Below are 26,258 nucleotides of genomic sequence, written 5' to 3' on the forward strand. Positions count from 1 at the left end.
AATTTCCCCCAATGTCATTATGTGTGTTTTTCCTGTGCCAGAGAAAGACTACAAGGACAGAGCTCTTTTTTTTTCCAGTGGCCTCGCATCCTTTGTTGACAGTCAGATGCCACAGTGTTCTAGGGAATATCTGTAATTCATTCCATTATTGTGTATGAAAAAATTGCTGTCCTTTTTGTCATCTTCTCCATAACTCAAATGTAGATGGACACCTTTGACTGTCAATTTCTTCATTCTTCTTTGTTGGTACACAGTAAATGTTGCTTGTATATTTTCCTTTGGAACTAAGATGTCAAACATGAAGCATATGTGAAATGTAGGGGGTTTTGATATCTAAGTCTCCTTTTTCTGTATCAGAAGATTGGAAAGATAGCAAAATTCTTATAACAAGTATATGTGTTAATGGAATTATCACTTGTAAAACTAGTCCCTACTCTCCACTCTTGGCACCTAATCGCTTTTCATTAGGTCTTTATTGACCACTTTCAACTGATTGTCAGAAGACAGTGCAAAGAAAAGGTGGGACAAATGTATTGCTACATGAATCTGAATCTTATTTAAAAAAAAAAAAAAGGTAGAGTTATGAAATCAGTGTGTCTTGGAATAATCCCACATTGTTGTCTTTGTTCCAAACTGAGCTCTGAATTTTTTTTCCCCCTCCAGGGACCTACATAAATCTTCATTTCCAGAGGGAATTCTAATTAGACTATTCTAATGCCTGGCATCTCCCTCTTAACTATCATTGAACCAAGATAAGCCTGTGACTCAAGTCTACTATTGAGTAGATGAAAATGACCTCTCTCGTAGATTTTGAGAGGAATGGAGTTTTAGCTTTCACATGTTCTTTTCTTGTAGAAGTCGATAAATAACTTTCAGATGCCTCGGGCGCCCACTGTGCTACTACAAGGGTACCACCCTTTGGATGAAGCTTAGGATATGGAAGGTAGGTTGAGAAAACAAACAAGAGGTTTTGATAGTGTCATTGAACACACTCTAGCTCCAGTGTGTCTACTAATAAATCTCCTTGAAAAAGAATACACTTATCACGATAGGCGTCCTGGTTTCTGATCTCTGTTTGGGCACTAAATAGCAGCATGATCTCAATCATGTAATTATTCCAGGTAGTATTTTCTTTTCAATAACATGGTATTGAATGATCACTGAGTCTTCTTTTAGCTCTGAAACTTAATAATTTGATTTCAGATTGTCATACATTAGAAGATAAAATATAGAAGACTCATACTGCATAACCTTCCGTGTGGTTTTTCAGAGACGAGAATATTGAGTTGGGGCTGTGTGTGGAGTATGCATGAAAGCAGATTGTTGTTGCGGTAAAAATAAGAAAATGCTGAGATGCCTCAATGCCGTGCTGTTATTTAAAGGAACTTTTTGCTTACTTTAAAATACAAAACAGATTTTTTACCTTCAACAGCCAACTTTGAAATACTGTACATATTTCTTATGTAAGCTAAACATTGTTGGTATGACTCATAAAGAAGAATCCTAATAAATTCAACCTTGCCCTTGTATACTTATTTTCTTATTTCTGTCTTTGACCTAATTTCCTCACACATTTTTCTCTTGCTTAGAGTTGTGTTATTTTGAAGATTAGAAGCTTCCTATTCAAGGGCTTGCCTTCAAAAATTCATAAGGTAAGTGATTATTGAGTGTCTCTTTGGGACAAAGCAATGCTTATCTTCATGAGAAATTTAAAGAAATAAAACAAGTCCATGATGTTAACATTTTTGAGTAGCAATTATATAATTAAGGTCATCATAAATTCAGGCACACTATTTATTGTGGTAGCACTTGACTACCAGGCACTATGTATACTAGATATGATCTTAGTTAATCCTCTTGACAGTGCTATAAAGTAAGTACTATTACTTCTGTTTAATAGAGGAAATAGCTGAGATTTAGGGAATTAAGTTATTTACCCAAGGCTACTGAACGTCTAATTCAAAACTTAGTACATCATACTCATGCTATGTTAGAAAAGGTTTTCTAAAGGTACCTGGGTGGCTCAGTCAGTTCAGCGTCCAGCTCTTGGTTTCGGCTCAGGTCATGATTTCGCAGGTCATGAGATGGGGCCCTGTGTCAAGCTGTGCGCTCAGTGGGGAATCTGCTTGAAAGTTCTGTCCCTTTGCCCCTCCCCTCATGTATGTACATGCCATCTCTCTTTCTTGGAAATAAATCTTTAAAAAAAAAAAAAGTTTTTCTGACCTTGAAAGGTATATTGAAATAAGACAATGATGGAGTATTAAGAAGAAAACAAAACAAGTAAAAGGCTACAGTAGTGGTCCTGCAAATAGGTAATTCAGGCTTGAGTCATGGCATTATGAGTTGAATTGTACACCCTCCAAAAAGATACATATCGAAGCTCTAACCCACAGTACCTCAAAATGTGGCCTTATTTGTAGGAAATAGGGTCACTGCAGATGTAATTAATTAAAATGAAGTCATACTGGAGTATAGTGGGCCCCTAATTCAATATAAGTGATGTCTTTATAAGAAGATGGTCATGTGAACAGTAACGTGCAGGGAGAACAACATGGGGCTATAGAAGCAGAGGTTAGTGTTGCACCAACGAGCAAAGGAACCCTAAAGATTGTCTGCAAACTACCAGAAGCTAGGAAGAGTCACGGAAGGATTCTCCTGCAGGCTTCCGGGTGAATGTGGCCCTGCCAACACCCTGATTTTGGACCTCCAGCCTCCAGAACTGTGAGACCTACATTTCTGTTAGTTTAAGCCACAGTTTGTGGTACTTCGTTACCAAAGCCCTTGAGAAACAAGTACACATGACAATAGAAAATGGAAACTAGAAAAGAGAGGAAGGCATACAAGTTAGATGGGGAAAAAATGGTGGAAATATATGCAGGAAGTCAATATGTGTGCAAAGGTGAGCCAAAAGTAATTCAGAAGTCTTGAACGTGGGAGGCCGTGGAATATAGAAACTAGTGCTCTTTACAAATGAGGAGGTAAGAGGTTTTTTGAATGGAGTGAAGAACAGAGTGGAGAAGGGATCTGTGTGGATAATGAAAGTAGAACACATTTTAAGGAAAGAGAATAATGATTCAAGTACAATTAAGACAGAGAAATTGTGCCCAAAAGAGATTAGAATTTTGTTAAAAATGCACATGACCAGAATGATAAAAACCATAGAATATACTGAATGCTCTTACATCCAAGTTACTTTATAGATGTTATTATTAATCCTCACAACAGCACCCTAAGATGTGTTAAAGATGAGTAACTTTCCACCAGACCATCTCCTTTGTATGGTAAGAGTTGAAGTAAAAAGTCAATACTTAATCATTAGCATTTTCTAGACCCTCTTGCAGGTATATATGATCTTTTATGATTTTGACTGGTTTTCACTGCAAAAGTGGGCAGACTAATATGTATAGCTTAGAGACTAAGCATTGAAGAGGAAGGCTCCTCACACCTTTCGTGTTTTGCCAGCTGGATATGATAGCCCATTGACCAAACCTGCCCTCCTGGATATTTTATAAAGAGGTTTTGTGGAATGGAGTATGCCAGTTCACTCACATATTGTTTTGACTCCACAGCAGTGGAGGTGAGTTTAAACAGAGACATTATGGCTTGCAAAGGCTAAAATATTTATTATTTGGCCCTTTATCCCAAAAAATCTCCAACTCCTGCCCTGGAAGATGGCAGTCAAATACTTGAAGGAGTCTGGGTCCCTAGAGCACTGACAAGAGCTGCCATTAGCATGAACCCAAACTTTTTAGATCATTATGTGAACCCACGGGAAGAAAAACCCCCCAAAACCTATTATGTTCATTAAATTTAACAGTTTACTTGTGACAAGTTTATCCTATCCTTACTAATGAATCCATTTACAGATTAAAAAAAATATTTCAGAGAAGTTAAATCACTTAGCTACTAATACATTAGTAAGTGAAAAGGACAGGATTTGAATGCAGGTCTGGGTGACTCTAAAGTCTATCCTTTTTCTCTAACTTCAGAGCAATCATCTCCAGATACTGAATTTATGGGGATTTGATTTTCTTCTTTGTGTTCTTGTGCATGGTTTTTTCTAATAGCTTTATCGCTTTATTGAGATACAGTTCACATATCAACACATTCACACTTTAAAAATAGATACTTTTAATAGATATTTTAATGGTTTTTGATATACTCACAAAGATGAATAGCCATCACCATTATCTAATTTTAGAGCATTTTCAGTAATCCAAAAAATCCCATTAGCAGTGACTTCCTATTTTCTAGTCCTCTTATCACCTAGGAACTACTAATTCTCAATCCTGTTAATAACAGAACAAGGATGAGTTTACCCATTGTGGATATCTTATATAAATGCAATAATAGAATATGTGGACTTTGTGACTAGTTTCTTTAACTTAGTATAACATTTTCAGGATTTATATATGGTGTGGCATATATAAGTACTCTATTCTTTTTCATTGATGAATAATAATATTCTGCTGTATGCATATATCACATTTTGTTTATCCATTAATCATTTGGGTTGTTTGTACTTTTTAGCTGAGGAATAATGTTATTATGAACATTTGTGTACTAGTTTTTGTGTGAACATACACTTTGATTGTCTTGGGTATATACACCTAGAGTGGAATTGCTTGATTCCATGGTAACTCTATCTTTAACATTTAAAATAATTGCTAAACTGGTTTTCAAAGTAGCTGCATCATTTTATATCCTACCAGCAATGTATAAGGATTCCATTTCTCTATGTTCTTGTCAACACTTGTTTTCGTCTTATTTTAGCCATCTTTGTGAGTACATAGTGGTATCTCATTGTGGTTTTGGTTTGCATTTCTCTAATGACTAATGATGTTGTGTATCATTTCATTTGCTTATTGGCTGTTTGGATATAATCTTTAGAGAAATGTCTGTTCAAATTCATTGCCAATTTTAAATTTGAGTTACGCATCTTATGTTGATTTTTAAGTGTTCTTTATATATTCTGGATACAAGTCCCTTACCAGGTAAATGATTTAAAAATATTTTCTTTGATCCTGTAGGATTTGGGGGTTTTTGTTGTTGTTGCTGCTGTGTTTTTGTTTGTTTGTTTTTACCTTTTTTAAGAGTATTTATTTGAGAGAGAGAGAGGCAGAGGGAGAAGCAGACTCCCCACTAAGCCAGGTGCCCAACATGGGGCTTGATCCCAGGACCCTGAGATCGTGACCTGAGTTGAAGACAAAAGTTTAATCAGCTGAGCCACCTAGGTGCCCCAAAATATTTTGTTTTGTTTTGTTTTTCTTGGTGTCCTTTGCATCAAAAATTTGTTTTATTTGATGCAGATCAATTTATCTATTTTTTTCTTTTGTTTTTGGTGTCATATTCAAGAAACCATTTTCTCATCCAGAATCATGGAGATTTACATCTATTCTTTCTTCTAAAAGTTACATAGTTATAGCTCTTACTTTTAAGCCTGTTGTCAATTTTGGCTTAGTTTTAGTATGTGGTATGATAAAGGGGTCCACCCTCACTCTTTTACAGGTGGATTCCCAGGTATCCCAGCACCATTTGTTGAAATGTCATGCATTCTTCAGCTTTTAATTACAATGTATTTGTTTTGTGATTGAAAACACTAAGTATCATAAAAATTATGCCAAACACTTTTCAAAATTAAATTTAAATATATGTAGAAGGATAATGGTATGTCACAGAAATTGAAACCAGGAAACTGAAGGAAAATTGGGAACACTAAGCTATCATATGCAAAATAAAAGTCAAAGAACTTAAAGAGAGAAAGGAGAGACACACTCTTGGGAGGGGAAACTGAAAGGCTGCATTTGTTTCATTTAATGATAAGTATATGAAGCATATGCAGATAAAAGCAATGAACATGACTCTCAAGAATTTTGGTGATGAGAGAATCAGAGTTCAAAGGATAAGTAGAGGTAGAAGAAAGATTCTTATAATGCAGAGGAACATTTTTGGAAAAAAAGGAGTCATTGGGAAAATACTGAGAATGCAGGAAAAAGAGAGTAATTGATGAAAAAGTTGTAAGAGGAGGGTGTGTAATAGGTCATGGACTGGAATAGAAGTGTGGTCTCAATTTGTAAGAAAGAAAGCAATGTCAGAAAGCAGAAGGAGAAAGATTGAGTGATAGGTAGAGAAACCAAAAAAAGCAGAAGGAAAGGTATGGGAAGAGATAGGGAGGGAAGAAGTTATAAGGTGAGACTAGATGAATCAAGAGCCGAAAATAACATTAATTATAATATCTTTAATACATAAAGAGAACTGTCTTTTCCTCACATGGCATTTAAGTGTGATCATTCAGTCCAGGTCTGTAAACTTGATAAGCTACTGTTTGCTAATGAACCTGTGTACAAGAGATAACAAGTAGAAGTTTGACCCAGATATGTATTTTGCTGAGATTCTCTGCGAGTTAATCAAAACAATCCAAAAAATGACTCCTCTGAAAGTCAATACACTTAGCAATCCTGAGCCTGCATGGAGGCAGCAGCAAATACTGAGGGCTACAGGTGACTTGGCCCCTTTAGAAACAGGATCTCCCTTATCGTTTGCCTCATTTCTTACATCTCCCATATGTATGTATATATATACACATATATGTGTGTGTGTGTGTATATATATATATATGGGATAATAATAATAAATGAATAAGCAGAGATTATATAAGTGGACATGATTCTCTACTTACTCATTTATTAATTATTTAGCTTCATAGTTGAAAAGGAGGAATGACACATGTTTATTTAATGAAACCTGTAGCATAGAAGGCAAGTTGCTAGTAAACAACCAGATCTGGCTTTAGTGTGCTTAGGAATTTAAGGGCATTTTACCCAACAATTGTAATCCATGATTGGAACTTGAGGGGGGGGTACCAGAATAAATACAAAGATATTTTTGAATTAGAATAGTTTCACCTCTTCTTGTCTTTTCTCTGTGATTACAAGCAAAGAATATGATGTATAAAATCTGAGGTTATCTAATTCCCAGCAGGCCAACCGATACAAATGACTATTGCAGATTCACATTTCTGACAATCTGACAAAATAAGTACATTTTCATATAATATTGCTTTTTAGTACTCCAAAGTAAGCCTCTTACAGAGTCTTGGATCATATCTTTTTAAACAAGGAAGGTAATGAATGATCTTGATGTGTGTAAATTTACAACTATTATTATAAGACTTTTGAACAATTCCCTGAAACTGTTCATCTAAGAGCTTGAATAAGTCATTAATGCTTTCTCACTGTGTTTCAAAATTTTTACTTCTAAAGTCCTCAGAAGTCTTCTTTCCCATGCCAACATTCTAGCCACTAGAAGGAATAGACTGGGATTTTCCTGCTTTTATTTATATAATGCTTTTGAAATTAAAAAAAAAAATGTTCCATGCCATGACACATATAAATGCACTCAGACACAATGGATGCTGCCTACATAGTTTTCTTCAGAAAAACACTCACACACATGAGAAATGTGTCCTACTCTCCCCTCACCCATACTGTAGAAATAGTCTCATAAACAGAATGGAATACTCGGGAGAGAGAATCAGAAAGTTGCCAGATTTCTTCTCTTTGCTCCGGCATCATAATCTAGCTTTTCTGCTGTTGTGTGGTCTAGCTCTATTATTTCACTCTACCCTGTGGGGCCACCCATGGACAAGTTGCCTGATTTTGTCTTTTGATCTCAAATGTGTCCCTTTTTTATAATCTCCCATCTGATCCATTTGGGGGAAGTTGAGAAGAAAGGCACTGAGTGCCAGCAGACTTCATTTTCTGAGTATCTGTCTGTATAGTCTCTATCACCTTGGCACATGGGAGCAGGTACTCTGAATTTTCATATTGCTTTTTAGTCACTTATCCCCATCAAGAATGGGTAGACCCACATTTTTCAACTAAGCTCTCTAAAAACACGTAAATAGCAAGCTGTTCCCTCACATGAATCTGTAAAAAACAATATCAACAACAACAAAGGAAAGAAGAAAACCACTCTAGTATTAAGGGATTTTTTTTTTTTTTACAGTTTTTACTCTAGTTAATTCCAAAGATAAACATTAAAAAGAGAAACTTAAATAAACACATACACAAGCAAAACATGTGTTTTACTGATTTCCTCCCCACCAGCCATTTGCCATATTGGAGCGGGAGGAGGAGGACCATTAAAGTTCAGATTTCATTGTGTTTGGTACCTGTGACAAGCTGTTGCCCTCAACCATCCTCATTGCTGTTCACTATCTGTTGTGTTTATTTTTATATTCACCCCAGAATATAACTGGATACTTGAACATATTTTTGTTGTTATTGAGGTTGTTTTGGGGGGATGAGGGATATAATGTCATGTAATAACTAGATTTTAAAAATCAGGCTTTGAGTTGTCTATCAACTTCAAATCAGTAGCTATCACTAAGATTTCAGCCAGCAGGTACTGATGTTTATGATAATAAGGAGGGATGGTGAGGAACTGAGAGGTCAGGTAGGAAATTACAGCGAACTTTCACTTCAGAGCATATTGAAAGATTTAAGCACGACAGTTGCTTTACAACACGAGCCTTCTTCTCATATACTTGGTCACAATTGCATTCCAGTATTCTAGAATAAAAATTCCAATTCTCCAAACTTCTCTCTCTCTCTTCCTTTTTTCCCTCCCCTGCCTTTACTACCGTTTCCCACTATTGCATTTTTACTAATTTGGATGGGTTTTCACCTATCTTAGGTTGATAGAATCACTGCTTCATAGAGTATGAGTAAAATAATGCATAGTCTTTACCAATATTTTTTAAATAACAGTTCAGATGTTTCTGGAATTTTAAAAGAAATCAAAGAGATTATGAAACACTCCCCCTCTTATTTTTAGAGAGAAGTTAAAATCTGAAATCTGGAAGCATTTGTCATCTTCCAAAAAATGTAACAAAAATTCTTTTTTTCCAATTCCGAATGGAATCGCAATATGCCTTAACATAGGAACTGCATTTGTATGGCTCTATACTAAATATTTTAAAGTGTTTCAACCACTTTCTTTGACTTGGAGAAGTGAAATCACTGTGCTGTTAGATCAATAAAGGCACTTTATATCATTTAAATTATTAGAATTAACTGCTGCTAAATCCATCAGCATTATTTACCTTCGGCAGCTTAGCGTCATAGAAAGATACTGCGCTCTTGGTTCTCTTAGGCAACAAGAGGACAATCAAAGGCTTAATCCTAAATTGACTTTCAGAGTGCAAGAAATTTACAGATCTAAAAATTTACCAAGAGGGAGACCAGCACATCTGCCCCTATAGGAAATGATTTTTGCATAGTAAGTGTTGATCTGCATAACCATATGATCATCTCAAGTGCTGATTACCAAATCTGAATCATCATTACTTAGCAAACTTCTATAAATACACATGGCACCATGTAATATATTCAGCTGTGCTAAATTAATGACAAAGTCCTTACCCCAAGGAGCTTGGGGGTCTAAAAACAAAGAATGACACAAAAGACAAAAATGTAGAACACCCTGAGTTGGGGGAAATTTTCAGTGAAACGAATTCAGTGAAGGGTTTTTATGGTTTGTGGCAAAGGAGGAATTAAAGATCCATAGAGTTTGCCTTTTGGACTGCTCTCCCTACAAGTTACGTGCTGCCCTAGGAAAGAACGCCAACATTTGAATCTCTTGATTTCTCAGGAATTTCAGGCCTATATTTCTATAACTGCATTTTTTTTATATCTTAAACATGAGTATATTTAAATACCATAAAATCAATGTATCCAAAAATGAACTCATTATCTCCTTCTCACTGTTTCCTTGTTCCTTAAGTCAGCTCTTGCTGTGGTTGAAGGCACTGTCTTATCCCATTGATTATTCAAGACATTTCAGAGGTACTTCTCACTATTCTTCTCCCTCACCTGCTAACAAATCCTGCAGGGTGCCAAGTTCATGCTCCATTGGCACCTCCTTAGTCCTAATCCAGGTCTTCATATTTTACTTTAAATGATTGTTGTGATCTTCAGTGGGTTTCTTCTTCAGTTCATCCTTCAAGTTGCTCTTAGAGAACCAATCTTAGCAGTCTTGGGTTGAACCTTAATGGTTCTCAGTATAAAGACAGCACTGCTTCCAATGGCATTTCTGGCCCTTTCCAACTTGATCCCTACCTCTCTTTCCATCCTTGCTTCCTACTAATTCCTACTTACTATACCCTAAAACTATCACCTCATTTAGGTTTCTTGACACTTACTTATGATACCCCAGTCATTTTGTACAGCTGTATAAATTCTTTCTGCCTTCTCTATCATTTCAGACCTAGGAAAAAACATGCCTGTGAAGATTTCTCAAGTAGCCCAGGAGGAATAAAGATTTTTCTCCAACATATATGTACCTATATAATTTGACTTTATTTTTATCTAGTAGATATCTGTTGGCTACCTTCCCAGTGATGTCCCCCTTAACATGTCAGGAGCACCCAGATCTTTCTTGCAAGTTCTCTCTCTTGTCTCAGTTTAGGGGCATTAACATTTTCATGTGCTCCAGGAGTGGGTTTTTTGTTCCTTGAAATCACCGTGATTATTTAAAAAGTGAGTATGTAATTCAAGGTAATCTACTCTTCTTTAAATTCAGATATTTTGCCAAGGCAAAAAAAAAAATTTTTCTTACTTGGTTGGTGCCATAATGCCTGACATTGCTTTATCTGTATGTTCTACCATGAGAGGATCAAGCTTATGGTGGTTAGAGCCCATAATGAGGAAGGAGAGATGAGAGATTGATTTTAGTAATGTATTTTGATTTCTTTATCCAGTTACTTCCAAAACTGGCCCCATTCATGGACTCTTGTGTTATGTGAGTTATACTTTCCCTTTTGCTTAAACCAGTCACAGTGGGGTTTTCTGATACATACATACCCTCAAATCCTGTCACTACTTATTTGGATGTTTAATAAGTATTTGCTTACAAATACTTTCTCCAGATAAATTATGAATTCTGTGAGTACAGGGAATGGTTTATATCTCCTGTATCTCTTATTGTGTCTATCCTGGCATATTGGGTTATCAGTAATTTAAGCAGAGACCATATAATCATCTGTCAAGAAGGCTTCCGAAAGGAATGCTTTAGGTATAGGAGATTAGACTACATGACCTGAATGAAGTTCCCCTTCAATCTCTCCCCAGGTTTTGGGTTTTGTTTTTTTTTTATGACGATATTAATTGTAAATGTTGCAAAAGTATTCCACTCTGCAAAGTTGACAGTGATGGCAAACCCACTGGAGAAAAAATGATGTTTTGGTTTCCTGGAACCGTCGTAACCAAGTACCACAAATTAGTTGGGTTAAAACCATGGAAATGTATTATCTTAGAATTCTGGAGGATAAAATTCTGAAATCAAGGTGCACCGTGACAGTGCTACCTCTGAAGGATCTAGGGAGGAAGCGGATCCATGCCTTTCTCTTAGCTTCTGATAGTGGGCTGGCAGTTTTCAGCATTGTTTGGCTTACAGTTGCATAGTTCCCCATGCCTTCTTACATGGCTCTCTTCTTATAAGTACACCAGGCATATTGGATCAGGAGCTCACCCTACTCCAGTATGACCTTATTTTAACTTCACTATTTACACCTGCAATTACCTTGTTTCCAAGTAAGGTCACATTTTGAGGTAGTAGGATTAGGACTTCATATTTTTGACAGGGACCTGGAAGAGGTTGGTGGAGAGAGACACAAATATCTCTAGGAGAAATCTTTATTAGGGCTCCTTGCTATACAGAGAAGAATAGGATAATAAAGATTCTGAGGGAGAAATCTAAATGATTTAAGGGGAGCATAGAAAGTCCTGGTATTGCTCCTAAATAGAACTGACACCCAGTGATCAATGACCATTTTTTTAAAACATGTAACTTTTCCTCCATGATTGGCACTTGCGTATGAAATAAAACATCATCCCAGTGGACACTATCTAGCTCCGTCAGGCAAACAATGATTCATGTTAACAACACGACATTACTGGTGAGGAGGTGCTTTTATTCATTTTTGCTCATGAATAAATTAGCTCTTTAAAAAATTCATAGGAGAAAAATGCCATATGAAGTTGTTTTCACATTTATGGAGGTTATCTGTTTATCGGGATGAGGGCATTATGTAATTTTAATGAATGGAATGTAATAATATATTCTTTAGTTTTATAACAAGATTAAAATTGATTTTGAACACAATACAGCCCTTCCCCATTGAAAAGCAAACCCCAAAGCTTTTTTATCTCCATGAAGGTATTGCCACAGAACAAATCTACTTGTAATACATATTTGAGGTCAGGCATATCTTGGTTCAAACCCAGCTGTCACTAAAATAATTGTCATTGCACCTTAGGCAAGTGACTCCACTTTTCTGGACCTTAGTTTCTTAAACTATAATCTCAAAAGATTGTTGTGATGATTGAATTAAATAAATGCATGTGGGGCGCTTAGTGTTTGACACATAGCACTAATAAAATTTTATCTTATAAATATTATAAGTAGGTGAAAAATTTCTATTCAGAAACATTTGAGGCAGAAACAAAAGAAAAAACCTAAAATATAATAACATTTTAAAGGCATTATTAGTTACAAGAATTTATTCTTGCAATTATTCATTTATTCAGTTATCACATTTAAAACTAGAATTTAGTTTCCTTCGGGGGGAGGAGAAGCATTCTATTTATTCCATAAGAAGAAGGAATCATTCCTTTCAGAGAAACTTTCAGGTTTCTCTCTTGCATTATCTGTCCATATCTCTCTCCCGCATCTTAGTATTATAAAGTAGCTTTACTTAGGATAGGTATCAAAAGAGGATAGGCATCAAATAATATAGGGAGAAACAATATGCTTTTGTGCCATAGTAACCTGGATTGACTCTACAGAGATCAGGTAAAGACTAGTCTGCCATGTAACCAATATTCTGTTCTGTTCTTCCTCATATATCCCTGACCACTTCTTGGTTTTTCCTCAAGGCTGCATATCATCTGTTTGTCCACCACATTTGGTGTCCCTCAAAAATTTTTAATCTCCTCTTCTTTCGCTCAACATTTTCTGTGGGTGATCTGTCCTCTTTTATGGATACCACCCGTGTACTAAAACCCACCAAAGCTCTGTAGTGAGCCTCTTGCCTCCTAGATCTTTCTACCTAGTTAAGGAAATTATTAGAATGTGAGCTATAGGGTTTCCCTTGTATTGTTGACCACTACAGTGTTCGCAGTGCCAAGCACAGAGTGGGTGCCCAGTAAAGAAGAAAAACAAAGGAAGACTAGTTCCCACATACCACTGACCATTTGTCTTCCCACTTGTTCCTTGCTCCTAAATAATGACACTCTGATTCTCAAATTGCCTAATCTAGACACCTGGGAACATATTTAGTTCTCTTTCTCACTTTCCACATCCAGTCACTGGTTTTGTCAGGATTACTTCTTTCAAACACATGAAATTGGTCCACTTTCTATTTTTGCTAAGGCTCCCATAGTCTTATGTTTCCATTACTGCATCAGCCCCATCTGGTCTTCCCACTACATCCATTTTTGCATAGTACACCCGGAGTGAGTCGGAGTGAAATCCAAACTCCTCTTCGTTGTGTGCGCGTCCTCTGGAGAGTTTTTTCGGCTTCATCTCTTAACACTCCCTGCTTTCCACTCTTTCTCTCTCCCCCCGCCCTAGTCATACTAAATGGTTTCCCATGCTGTGCTTCCTTTGCCCTTCAGTACACTGAACACACTTAGCCCTTGTCTCAGAAGGCTCCTTCTGCCAACTCCTTGTCTCTTTCTTGGCCCTTGATCTGAGCTTTAAGTATCCCCTCCTCCAGGAAACTTACCCTTAATTCCTTAGCCAAGAGGAATGTAGATGCTGCCCTCTTCTCTGGAACACAGAGCCTGCAGTTCTGATGTCACGGAGCTCTTCACACCCTGTATTGCCATTGCTTTTCTCCCTAGGAGATGCTATAGGCATATTGAGTGTTGGGACTGTGTTTTATTCATTGATATATTCCCAGCACCTAGGACAGTATTTGGCAAATAACCAACACTTAATAAATATTTGTTGAATGAGTGTTATGTAGACACAGTGCAAAGTAGCCTTTGGCCAGAGCACTGATTACAGTATTAGCAAATCTGTGCTATTTTTTTTTTCTTCAAAACAGTTCACTTTGATTTATCTCGAACTGTTATGCAAGCTGTAACTAAAAACGACTGTGCTTGACACTGACTATAAAAATACCACTGTGCAGACTGTGTTTTTAAAAACCAATATTGAAGCTCAGATCATTTATAGTGATGTCCGTATTAAATGCTCTCTACCTACGTTCACTAAGTGTTGAAGGATTTTTTTTTTTTTTTTGCGTCTTTTCTACAGATTTTTTCTCCAGCTGCTACCATAATCGCTTCCTTTACTTGGTTCACACTGTTGCTAAATGCAAACAAATCAGACTGTCACAGACTCCACCTGATTCCAGGAGTAAGCGGTAGTCCAGAGACTCATTCATTGAGTCATTCAGCATAAGCAGCTATTAATCTAACCTGGTATTTGCAGGAACACGTTGCTTTGACCCATAGAGTATCCCCACACTTTAAAAATTTCAAATTTAAAAGTATTAGGATAAGAGAGTACCCCTATCATCTTCTCTTTCTTTGTACATGTATAGAAGGGATTTTAAATTCCTGATATCAACTAACACTTGAGGTTAGTTATTACATCTGCTGTGATCAGATTTTCCTCTCAGATAGTTTTTCTCTGAGTCCATAATCCTGATAGAGTATTAGAGTGGACCAAATCCCAAGTGTCTATGTGTAAGTTACTGAATTTTGAAAATTCTTACACTTATTCAAAGATTCATTATTGATCTTTTTCAGTGTATCTGTTATCACACTTTGCATATTTCTTCCACCATCAAAAATAACAGAATTGTTAAAGTACTCCCAGGAGAGCAGCATGACTGACAATACCGAGAAAACCTAGTATCAGTGAACTGAATTCTTATGTCGAATTCATATCTACACTGTGAGTGTATTTGGGAACCGGGGTCTTCAAAGAAGTAATATAGGTTAAATTAGGTCGCAAGGGGGAGGTCTTAATTGAATGTGACTGATGTCCTTAAGAGGAAGAGACACTAGGGCTGTACACACGGAGAAAAAGCTCTGAAAACACAGCTAAATGGCAGCCACCTGCACCCCAAGTAGAGGCCTCAGAAGAAACCTAACCAGCTGTCACCCTGATCTTGAGTTTTAGTCTCAAGAACAGTAGGAAAATAAGTTTCTGTTGTCGAAGCCTCCAGTCTGGTATGTTGTGGCCACCATGGTAGACCTGGGTTTTAGTCCTGATTTTAACACTTAGAGCTGCATGCTGAGATGGGAGACTTCTGCTTCCTGAATTTCACTGCCTAATTTATGAAAAGAAGGTGACTAAATGTACCACCCTAAGAGGTCATTGCAAGGTCACAAATTATGTGATGGTGCGTTGTACCCTCTTAAAGAGTTACATACTTAACTTCTAGTTACCTTTCTCATAATGATGTTTGCTAAATAGAAATTGGTATGATGTTTTAGATTTAAATTCAAAGATTTTTTTGAGTCTTTTTTTTTTTGTAATAAGACTTTTATTTTATTCTGGGACAATGGTCACAAAAGAGAAAAGAGCCTGTGTGTTGGAGTCTCAGAAAACGAAGTCTAGCAACTACACATGTATCTGATTGCAAATTATGGGACTTCTCAGAGCCCAGTTTCTTTATCTGCAAACGGGTATGGGAGCAGCTAGAGGACATAAGATTATATCGCTAAATGAGAACATGTAATCCCTGGCCCATGTTTGCATCTAATAAGGTCTCTGTTGGGTGAGTTTGTATCCTCCTCATATTTAGGTCCCTCTTTGCCCAGAATGTAGGAAATTCTATCTAGACATTATAGTGTTGCTTTCGTTTATTTCCTCGAGAATGAGATAACAACAGCAACACAGCAGCTAAGGGATTAGTGCGGACTTACCGTGTGCCAGGAACCATAATAAATGCTTTAAATGGATTAATTTATGTAATCACAACTCCCCCATTATTATATTAATTGTACACTTGGGAAAACTGAGGCCTCAAGTAGGGTTGCCACACTGAGCTTTGCCAAATGTGGCACAGAATATACTTAGACTAAAAATGTTAACTGTTTATTTGAAATTCACTTAACTGGACATGCTGTATGTTATATGTCAATGCAGCCCAGAGAGGCTAAGTAACTTACCTAAAATGACACCAAAGCCAGGTTTCAAACCCTGTGCATGACCCATAGAGACCCAAATCTTAAGCTCCGTGATTTGCTGATTACATATGATTTTAAAAAGAGACTGACTATTTGGGCCAGAGTGAAGAAATTTAACTGAGAATTAGCCGATAATTAGAAGATCTTTATAGACGATAATTAGAAGATCTTCATAGACTGAGCTGATTGTGAACAAGGTCAAGCCAAAGTCTTCAGGAAAGCTTAGGGCTCTGAACTGAGAATTTAGGGCCCTCATTAGTTGGGCAATCTGCTTTGCCATCAGGAGCAGAACAGAGTTTAAAAGGAAGGGTTTCTCTCTGCAGAGTTGTTAAAAATATCTTTTTTTTTTTCCTTCTCTTGCATTGGAAAACATTTCCTGAATTGGAAACAATGGAACAACTGAAATAGCTGTGAGTGAGTTAGAAAATGCCTATTGAACATGCTTCTTTGTGGAGTTTGGTACTCTATCATGGCCTAGCCAGTGACTTGCAGCAAGTTGAAGCCGGACCTCTGCCCGTGTACAGACAGATCGTGAAGCATCTTCTCTGGTTCTGTTAGTCCGTACAGGGGAAAAAGGAAATGGAACCCTGTGCTGCAGATTAACCTTGTGACCTGTAAATTGTACCAGTCACCAGGTGTCCATATCATTTATACCTCTCGGTTCCCCTTCCAGGCAACAAAAAAAGTACCCAACAAGTAGGCAGAAAATCGGGAAAGGACGCTTTTGTAGAAAGAAAATACTGCATTAAATAATTTATACACTTTATTTTTCCATCACGTAGGAGCTATTTTATTTATTTATTTCTAGCAAACCAGGGGAAGGCTTGACAAATACGACCACCTGCCTACTGAGCATATTCACATTTAAATAAAGAGAACAAGAGAAGAGCTAAATAAAGCTTAAAATAAAAGAGAAATAAAAACGATATGTGGCTGACATGCTGTAACCAACAGTGGGATTGAAAACCATGAGCAACTGATTCTTTGAATGATAGATCATCACAGGCTTAAAAAACACCTAAATGTTTAACTTTTAACTTCAGCAGTAACGGTACTGATACCAAGTAACTTAAATGTAAATATGCTTAGAATTGCCAGGATGGTCCCCAACTTTATGCATTGTGTTTCTAAAGTTTTTTTCTGAATTTTTTAAAATTTTGGAATGTGTTCTACTCTAGAAAGAAGATGAGAAACTGTGATAACTTCAGCAGGTTAGCTCACAAAAGCCTCCTAGATTGTTAATATGCCTGCATTGATGTACTGACTGGATAAAACAAAGCTGTGTTCTCTGACTTCTGATCGTGAATTTCAGTTGGGTTATCCATTACCACCTTGCCTCCTTCATGCCTGTTCTCTTGAAGAACACTTAGTGTAATGTAGCTATTGCTTTTAGAATAAAATCTGAACTGCCTGTACCTTTTGAGGAGGCCCTCATGACCTGGCCCTACCACACTCTCCAGCCTCACCTCCTCTCTTTCTCCTGCTTTGTTTCTTACCAGCCTCACTGGCCTTGAGTGGTTCATTGCTTCAGGTTTTAAAGTGCCTCAGGACATTTGACCTATTTTCCTACCTTTCTTCCCTTGCAGTTCTCGTAGTTGGTCCCATCTTTTTGAGGCCTTTCCTCATTGCTCTATGTTATACGGTTGATGGTTTGTTTCCCTCAGAAGACTTATTCACATATCACTGATCCACTTAGCTCTTAGCAACAGTTTGCCATCTCCTTCAATGAGACCAGAAACTTAGGGTAGGCAAGTCTCATATCTGTATTACCTCTGGACTCCAAGAACTGAACATCATGTGTGCCATGTAGTATGTGCTAAATATTTGTTGAATGAATGAATGAATGAATGAATGAAGTTATGCTGCCTTCTAACCTAACCAGTAACAGCTAAAACAGACTAAGCAAGCCAGAGAATGGTCTTGATAAACTTGTGCTAGTGTTTGGAGGGGATTCTGAACATTGGAGAGCTTCAGACTGAGTAGGGCACAGCATTTCCAAATGGATCTTCATATACGCCAGATGACAGAGGATTCAGGTCATTAATTAAAATGGAGGTAGCATAGATAATTTTCTCTGTGAAAAAACAAAAGGCAGGAGAAGTAATGTTTATAGACATCAGTTAGTACTCTACTCTGAAGTCCTGACTCCAAAGTCTGTCCCTGACGGGATAGTGACATTTTGATTAGGTAGATGGCAATGAGATGAAGAAAAGTTAAGGAATTCCAGAGTTATTTAAAAGGTTAATTAAGGAATTCTCAAACTGCAGCATGACTTATGTATTGCTGGACCTTAAAGTCAGTTTCTGATGTAGAAAGTCTAGAGTGAACCCTGAAAATTTACATTTCTGACAAGTTTCAAGGTGATATTTATACTACTGTTCAGGGGTTTACATGTCAGGAACCACTGTTTTAAATTCATAGGATTTCTAGTAGATTGATTGTTGGGAATGAAGGAGAAAGTAGTAAAAAAAAAAAAAGGTCTGATTTCTAGATTTCTGGCTTGAACCATGTTGGTGTTCTTTACTAGGTTACGAGGAACTGAGATTTTAAAAGAGGCATTTGTAAGTCCTTGATTGATCTGATGAGTTTGAAATTCATTCTAGACCCACAAGAGAAAAATGTCAATAGGGTGGTGAATATGTGCCTGGTATTTGGAAGAGTACTCTGAAAAAAAGTTAGGAATTTTTGAGTTCTTCATATACTGAATGTTATTAACATTGTAGATAGGGGCATGTTTACTGAATGGGAGCAACTGGACTTGGGAGTCAGTCTGAGAAACTCTGACGTTAAGGGACTTAGTCTACAAAGAAGATGGGAGAAGTATTGAAAAGTTTAAGGAAAACAAGAACAGTGAGAGGTCCCAGAATCCAAGGGTACACAGCAATAAAAATGCCCATGTTTACATTTGTATTCATGTAATCGTTAGTTTCTAAGTGATCTCTGACATTGTCCTGTCAGAAGGCAGTTCCACTTACCTACTATTTGAATTTTTACACAAACACATACGCACTGTCCTTGTTTTTAGTCACACTTGGCAAATACCATCAACAGTTCTTTGTCCTTTTTATGCTTTCAAAATATCATCAATCTCAGAAAACCTATTCCCTTTTTATGATCATCTAGAGAAGCTTATCCTGAGATCTTACATGGAAAATCCACTTTTCTGATAATTTGAAGTTTATCTTTGGTTTCAGGGTCAATTGAATCCAGGATCTCAAATGCTATGAGTTTACTACCCTCTGTCTGCCTCTTTGTCTCAGTCTCTCTCTCTCTCTCTCTCTCTCTATATATATATATATTATATTTTCTGTCATCCATGTCTCTTAACAAGTTCACATGAAGGAGGATAAGGCCTTTGGCAGCTTTGGGCTGACATCTTTACTGCTTTATGACCCAAGAGGAAAGAAGAAGGATAACTTCACTTTTCTGTTAAAAATAAATACTGAGGAGGGCTTGTGATTGGCTAGACTTGAGTCATGGAACTATTCCTCACCAGTCATAGTAACTGGAAACATGGGCTACTCCATTTAATCAAGCTGGTATTGTGTTTCCAACCCTGTGCGTAGCGGAAGGGTGGTCTTGCAAGCCTCTCCTGAAATCCCTCATTAAACGGAGGAGACATAGTCCCCAAAGAGAGAGGATTACTATTACCAGAGGGAGAAATAAATTCAGGAAAAATAAAGCAGATGTCCACCTTAAACTTGTTAGCTTTTATTTCTTACAACACCCTGTGGTAAGCAATGGCACTCATTATAGTTTGCAGTCTTAGATGTGTTTCAAAGTTGATTTAATATGGAAATTCTGTTCTACCTTCTAGGAGGATAGGAATTACATCTTCTTTTTTTCTCTTTGTGTCCCAGGGCCTGGCAGGTGACTAGCATACAGTAGACGCTTGAAACATGTATGTTTAATGACTAAATTAATAAAATCCTAATTAAGACATTTCCTCTGAATGAGTTCCCTGTTCTCCTGTGGTATCTTTTCTCTCCATCAAGCTTTGTAGCACCTTTTATTTACCTGTGTTTACTCAGGCTTATTATTTGAGGATTAACTCAGGATCTCAAAGCCTGCTTCTGAGAACTTTGGAGGATCTAGGATGCAGAGGTTGACAGTGTTTTTCTGCAAGGGCCAGATTATAGGCCATATGGTCACAGGCATAGCTAGTCAACAACTTTGTAGTGCAAAAACAGCCTTAGAAAATATGTAAACAAAGGGGCATGGTATGTTCCCATAATATTTTGTAAAATAGGTGGTAGGTTGGTTTTGGCCTGAGAGCTATTGTTTGCTGACCTGTGACCTCAGCAAAGTTTTGTGCTGGTTACTTGCTAGAACAGCTCAGAGTTCGTGAATGTATACATAGCTTAGGCATCTAATGTCATAAATCTAGTTTTAGTGATATCATCATTTTCTTCTTCTCATAATCCTTAGCAGATAGGTTTCTGATCCTTTCATTAAGTTTGGAAACTGAGAAGTGGTGTTGTGTGAGTAAGAATGTTATACTTGCAGTGAAAAGGAACTAAGTGGGGCGCCTGGGTGGCTCAGTGGGTTAAGCCGCTGCCTTCGGCTCAGGTCATGATCTCAGGGTCCTGGGATCGAGTCCCGCATCGGGCTCTCTGCTCAGCAGGAAGCCTGCTTCCCTCTCTCTCTCTGCCTGCCTCTCTGACTACTTGTGATCTCTCTCTGTCAAATAAATAAATAAAATCTTTAAAAAAAAAAAAAAAAGGAACTAAGTGTAATGCAGTGTTTTTGAATGACTGTAAATGAAGAAAGAACAGTATCTCCAGTCTTGAGTTGTTTTCACTATGGAATCACATTAATACTAAATAAGAACTGATGTGTATACTTTCTAGGGAGTGTACGGGATGGAGACACGAAGTTCACCATTACTTACTTCATTTAGAAAATCAAATTTTAAACTTTAGCCATTTCAGTCCTGTTGTAATTACTTCCAACAGTGCCTTTAGTACCTGAAGGTACAGTTTGAGTTTGATTGAGGGAAGGGAAAAGAAAATAAGAGTAAGACTTACAAAGGAGGGAAAAAAAATGAGCTTATCTTGTCTTTCAGGCACCATTGGAGTAGTTCAAATGCCAGGGATGCAAGCAGTGATAGAGTTCCTGAGGGAACTCTTGCTGCAAGCTTGGTGGTTAATTTTATGGAAACCTGAATCATATGATGATATGGGGAGTTTCCACCTGTGAATATTTCACACCGTAGGGTTGTTCTTCCCAACCCAGTGGTGAAAAACAGATGCCTGTGGTACATGGTCATGGCTGTGGAGACCTTCTAATCATAGGTATGAAAACAGATCCCTCTATGAGTAAATACTGGGAGCCGTCAAAGCGTCTCTTTACTAGCTTCATTGGGAACTGTTAGAGAAGGATGACACACCGTCATTACAAATAGTCCAGGGAGAAGGAAAACTGTCCAGTTATTCTCCGTTTTTAAAAATTAAGTAGCGCATTTAGCTGACTGTCATTGCTTGTTCCAATTTTGAGCCTTCTTAAAAGGTCTTCAGATTTGCAAAATTTTAAAAGGTAGAAGGGGCGGTTACAGGCTCTTTTGCACTCCTTCAAAGCCAGGAAACGGCATTGCCGACAAACGATCTCTACCTTTTCCTTGAAAAATACCAGGCCAGGAACTTATTCTGTCACGATGCCCATTTTGGACTTGGCTCACTGGCAGAAGTGTCCTTTTTATTCTTCCCCTAAATCTGCTCGTTTGTAGGGAACACCTACCGCCCCCACACTCGAGCAATAGGCAATGTCTTGTGTCTCTTCTACATGAGAGCTCATAAATTAATTGAAAAGAAACACATATATGCTCTGTACTTCAAGGTAAAATGGTTCTACTTTACCTCCCTGTTCTTCATCTTGGGAAATTTGCAGTCCTCTCAGCGACCAAGCTCTTTAAACAAGATGTGTTTCCATTCATCAGGGGTCTGCATAAATGGAGAGCCTCAAATCTGTACTAAGTACTTCCCTTAGAGTCTAATCTGTGGGAAACATAATGAGGGATTTTCTCTGACCAGATGTTCTTTTTATCAAGAACTATCTATCTGGCTTACTAAAATGCCACATCTTTGGCAGACAGAGGTCTATCATGATATTGTTGTTTCTAATATAATTTTTAAATTATTTAATTATGTGTAAATCAGTTGGAGAAGATCAAATGAATTACGTCCTCCAGGTCATAGGACTTTGTCATCATTGGCCTTTCCAAGTGTGTATTGTTTTGTCCTGCATGCATTTTTAATTTAGGGGAGTGGTATCCTGTATGCGTTTTTTTGTTTTGTTTTGTTTTCACCTTGCTCAGTACTGTTCTTTAAAAGATCTACGCAGTTAGGTGGATATTTAGTCTGTTGCTCCTAACTGCCACATGGAACTCTGGGGCGTGCATTTATCCATATTAAGCTGTCTGCTCTCCCAGTGATGCATATGCTGACTGTCTCCAAAGCCGGGACATAGCAAATTATAGTGTGAGGAACTTCCTCAAGCCTGTATAAGAATTTGGAGATTTCTGTACCCGGGGGTGTGAATATACTGAATTTGACAAATTATGCCAGAATGCTTTTCAGAATGACTCCACCTTCACATTCTCACCAACATTTGGTGTTTTCTATGTTTCTAATTTCTATCAGTTTAGAGATGTGGCTTGTTTTAATTTTCGTTTTCTAGTTACTAATTAATTCAAGCATTTTTCTATGTTTGTTAGTGCTTTTTGCTTTTAATTTCCTCTTCTCTAGACTACTTATTCATTTCCTTTGTGTTTTTCCATTGGTGTTTCCTATCTTTTTCTTGTTGGCTCAAAGGAATTTTTTAAAAAAATTAAATATGTACTGTTTTTTAAACATTACAAATATCTTCCCTCAGTCTATCATATGTCTTTTACTTTTGCCCATTCATAGTTATTTGGCTTATGATTTATATTTTTAATATTGTGTTTAGGGTGTACCTCTTTATCTGTCTCATTCACAATGATATTTTTCTATGTTTTTCCCATTAAACTGATAGGTTTTTAATTGACTTAGAGTTCAACTTTGTATGCAATGCTGTGAGCTGGTTTTATTGTACTCCACAAAATGAGCCACCATCATGTTCATACCATTTAAGAACAAACCGTCCTTTCTGTTTTGAGTTACATTATATATTAAGTTCCCAGATACACATTTATCTCTGTGTACTCTCTCTTAATCCATTTGTCTGTTCTTGTGCTAATGCCATATCTTGTTAGAAAAGTGTCCCTTCTTTTTTTTTTTTTTTTTTTTTTTGGTATTTATCTAACAGATTCATGGTCTTTATTTTCTGTGTAAATTTAAATATATTTATCAAACCATCTAGCTGAAAGTGAGTGGGAGTGCACTGAATTTATGTATTAGGAGAACTGACCTTTTTATAATATTAAGTTGTCCTATTCAAAAAATAAAATTCCTTTCCATTTATTCAGACCACATTTTTGTTATTGGTTTTATAGTTCCCTTCGTTATAGTTATGGAATAATAATTTCAATCTAATTTCTAGATGTATATATTTAAAGCTATACCTTTTAATCAGTGTTCTTTTTTCCTTTTGGTTGTACTTCATGAATTTTGGCATGCATGGTTTTCATTATCATTTAATTATGAATAGCACTGTACATCATGCCTAAATCAAGCTTACCCCTGTAAGGCAGGGCTGCCTTACCGGCCGCCCGCATTTAGGAACCCTGGGCAGCCAGTGCTTGAGTACTACACTCGGTGGCCATATTAAACAGCAAAATCACCAACAAAGGTGAAAAATATGGAAATGATGACACTAAAAGTCCACAGAAGGGACACTTGTTTGCAGCATGAGAGCCCAAACAGGAAGGCAGAGTTTTGCCTTGCTGGACTTCAGCCCACCGGGGACTCACATTTTTTACCGCTCTACCCATGACCACAAATCACATGCTGCAAGAATTGATTTGGGAGATTACAAATAAATTTAACAAGTCAGGAAATTTGCAAATACAGAGTCCATGAATAAATAATGAGCACTGACTGTATGTATGAAGTGTATATAGAAATACATACATTTCTCTTTCCCCTGACTCTCAGAATTGTGATTCCCTTTCACACCTCTAATTTTCCAAAGTTATTTTTTGGGGGTTTGAGAGTTGGGTGTGAGAGGTCACCAGACCATGTTAGTTGTCTGAACGAGTAAATTATATCTGTAAAGAAAGTCATCAAGACCGATGATCGCATTTAGGTGTGGAGGATCCTAGGTAAAGGGCTTGGCAGCATTGACTGAGATAGGTTAAGTATAAGACAGGGAAGAGAGGCCTACAACTAGACTCTAGATTACTGACTAGAGATCATCAAGGACAAAAGCTAAACAGATAGTCATTGTCTGTGAACAGAAATCAGAACCACACAAAGGAAGAATCATAAACTACCCCCATGATCCCAAACACCAACTGGGATTGCTTTTGGGGTGTGGTTGGGGGGAGAACTGAATCTTGTAAGTGCCTCCTTCCAGCCATCTGAAATGTTTGTGCCTGTGGCTTTCCTTACCATTTTACCTCTTCAGTGCTTCAAAATGATGGATGGTATTATTGTTTATAAGTTATTTTTATCTGGTGTTGATGACATTGTGTCTTCCTCTAGTTTGTCAGTCTAGTTTTCCCAAGATCCCATGGTCTGAATTATTAGGTTCTCCTGAGGGGGTTGAGGCCTATGTCAGAGAACCCTAATGTGTGATCTGAGATGGGATAATCTCTACATAATGCTCCTGTCATTCACCAGAATGCCTTTACCTACTACATTATCAGTACACTCTCTCTTCCATTGAAAAGAAAAAAGCAGATGCGGGCCCTGGACCTCTCATTTGGTTGACTGTCTGACTCTTGATTTTGGCTAACGTCTTGATCTCAGGGTTGTGGGATAGAGCCCCCAGTGGGGCTGCGTGCAGAGTCCACTTGACATTCATTCCCCCTTCCCCCCTCCCCTCTGCTCCTTTCCACCCTCCCCTGCCCCTGTTCCTTCTCTCTTCTCTGAAATAAGTAAATAAAATCTTTAAAAAAAAAAAAGGAAAACAAATGCATCCACTTATAATGCCATATTTTAGTCTGTTTTTTCCCTTACGGTAGGTATTGGCAAGTTTAATTATTTTTGATAACTAAGATCAAGCATGAGTTTGTATAAGTTATTAAAATATTCACTCATGGATAGTACACTAGTTTTCTTTAGTTAGCTATTTTTTCTCTTAAAAATATAGCCATCACTTAGCATAATTAAAATGTGTATGTAGAATAAAAACTTCTGACTGTTTTTAGCAATTCATTTTATTGGAGTTACCCCGACAAGGATTGCCAGCCAAAACACTAGTGTTTTGAAGATGCTTTTGTTTCTACAATGAAACAGATTCATGAGAATTAATTTAAGGATCTTCAAAATCAGCAGTAGTAATAATTGCTGTTTGAAAGCTAGACCCAGATCCCATTAGGTTCAATTTTAATTTTCTCTGTTGCACTAAAAATCTGTATTTTCCCATTTCACCATGCTCTGTACAATTTAGTGAAACATGAATCCCCTGAGTGTGGAGTGGACGGACCTAACAGACATGGTCATCTTCCCAAATGCATCTTCACCTGCCAAGTGGACAGACATTATGATCTTTAAAAAACAGTAAGTTTGTTGCAACCACAAGTGTAGGTGGCAGTGAAATGACTTGATCTATCATGCAAAGATGAAAGGAAACTGAACACAGAGCAGTTTTTCTGTGAAGTATTTTGGATGAAATTGTTTGAACGAAAGACCTCTTTTGCCTAAGTGATGGATACACTCTGTCTCAGATTTCAGTGAGTTATATTTTTTTCTAGCATTTCTTGCTCCATTTCTGAGCCCATGTGAACAAAAGTTAACTTTATTTTTGTGGCCAAAAAAACTGCTTTTCATCTCTGTAGCAAGTTGAGCTTTTGTATTTATTTTTCAGTGCAAGAAAACATGATAATTTGAATTCTGAATTCATGGAATTGGACTTAGAAAACAATTGGGTTTTGGAGCTTGTAGCAGTAGAATCAACTGGGAGGAC

At 37.3% G+C, this 26,258-nt stretch overlaps 1 long non-coding RNA gene across 1 annotated transcript; it reads left to right on the plus strand.

The window, feature by feature from the left end:
- Positions 1-1,037: 1,037 nt before the first annotated feature.
- On the plus strand, positions 1,038-26,247 carry LOC116585583. Its single transcript, XR_004283707.1, has 4 exons — positions 1,038-1,121; positions 1,590-1,652; positions 25,743-25,852; positions 26,160-26,247. It is a non-coding gene; the product is annotated as an uncharacterized LOC116585583 (long non-coding RNA).
- The last annotated feature ends 11 nt before the right edge of the window (positions 26,248-26,258 follow it).

This window comes from Mustela erminea, chromosome 3 (assembly GCF_009829155.1).
Source record: "Mustela erminea isolate mMusErm1 chromosome 3, mMusErm1.Pri, whole genome shotgun sequence".
Classification (NCBI taxonomy): domain Eukaryota; kingdom Metazoa; phylum Chordata; class Mammalia; order Carnivora; family Mustelidae; genus Mustela; species Mustela erminea.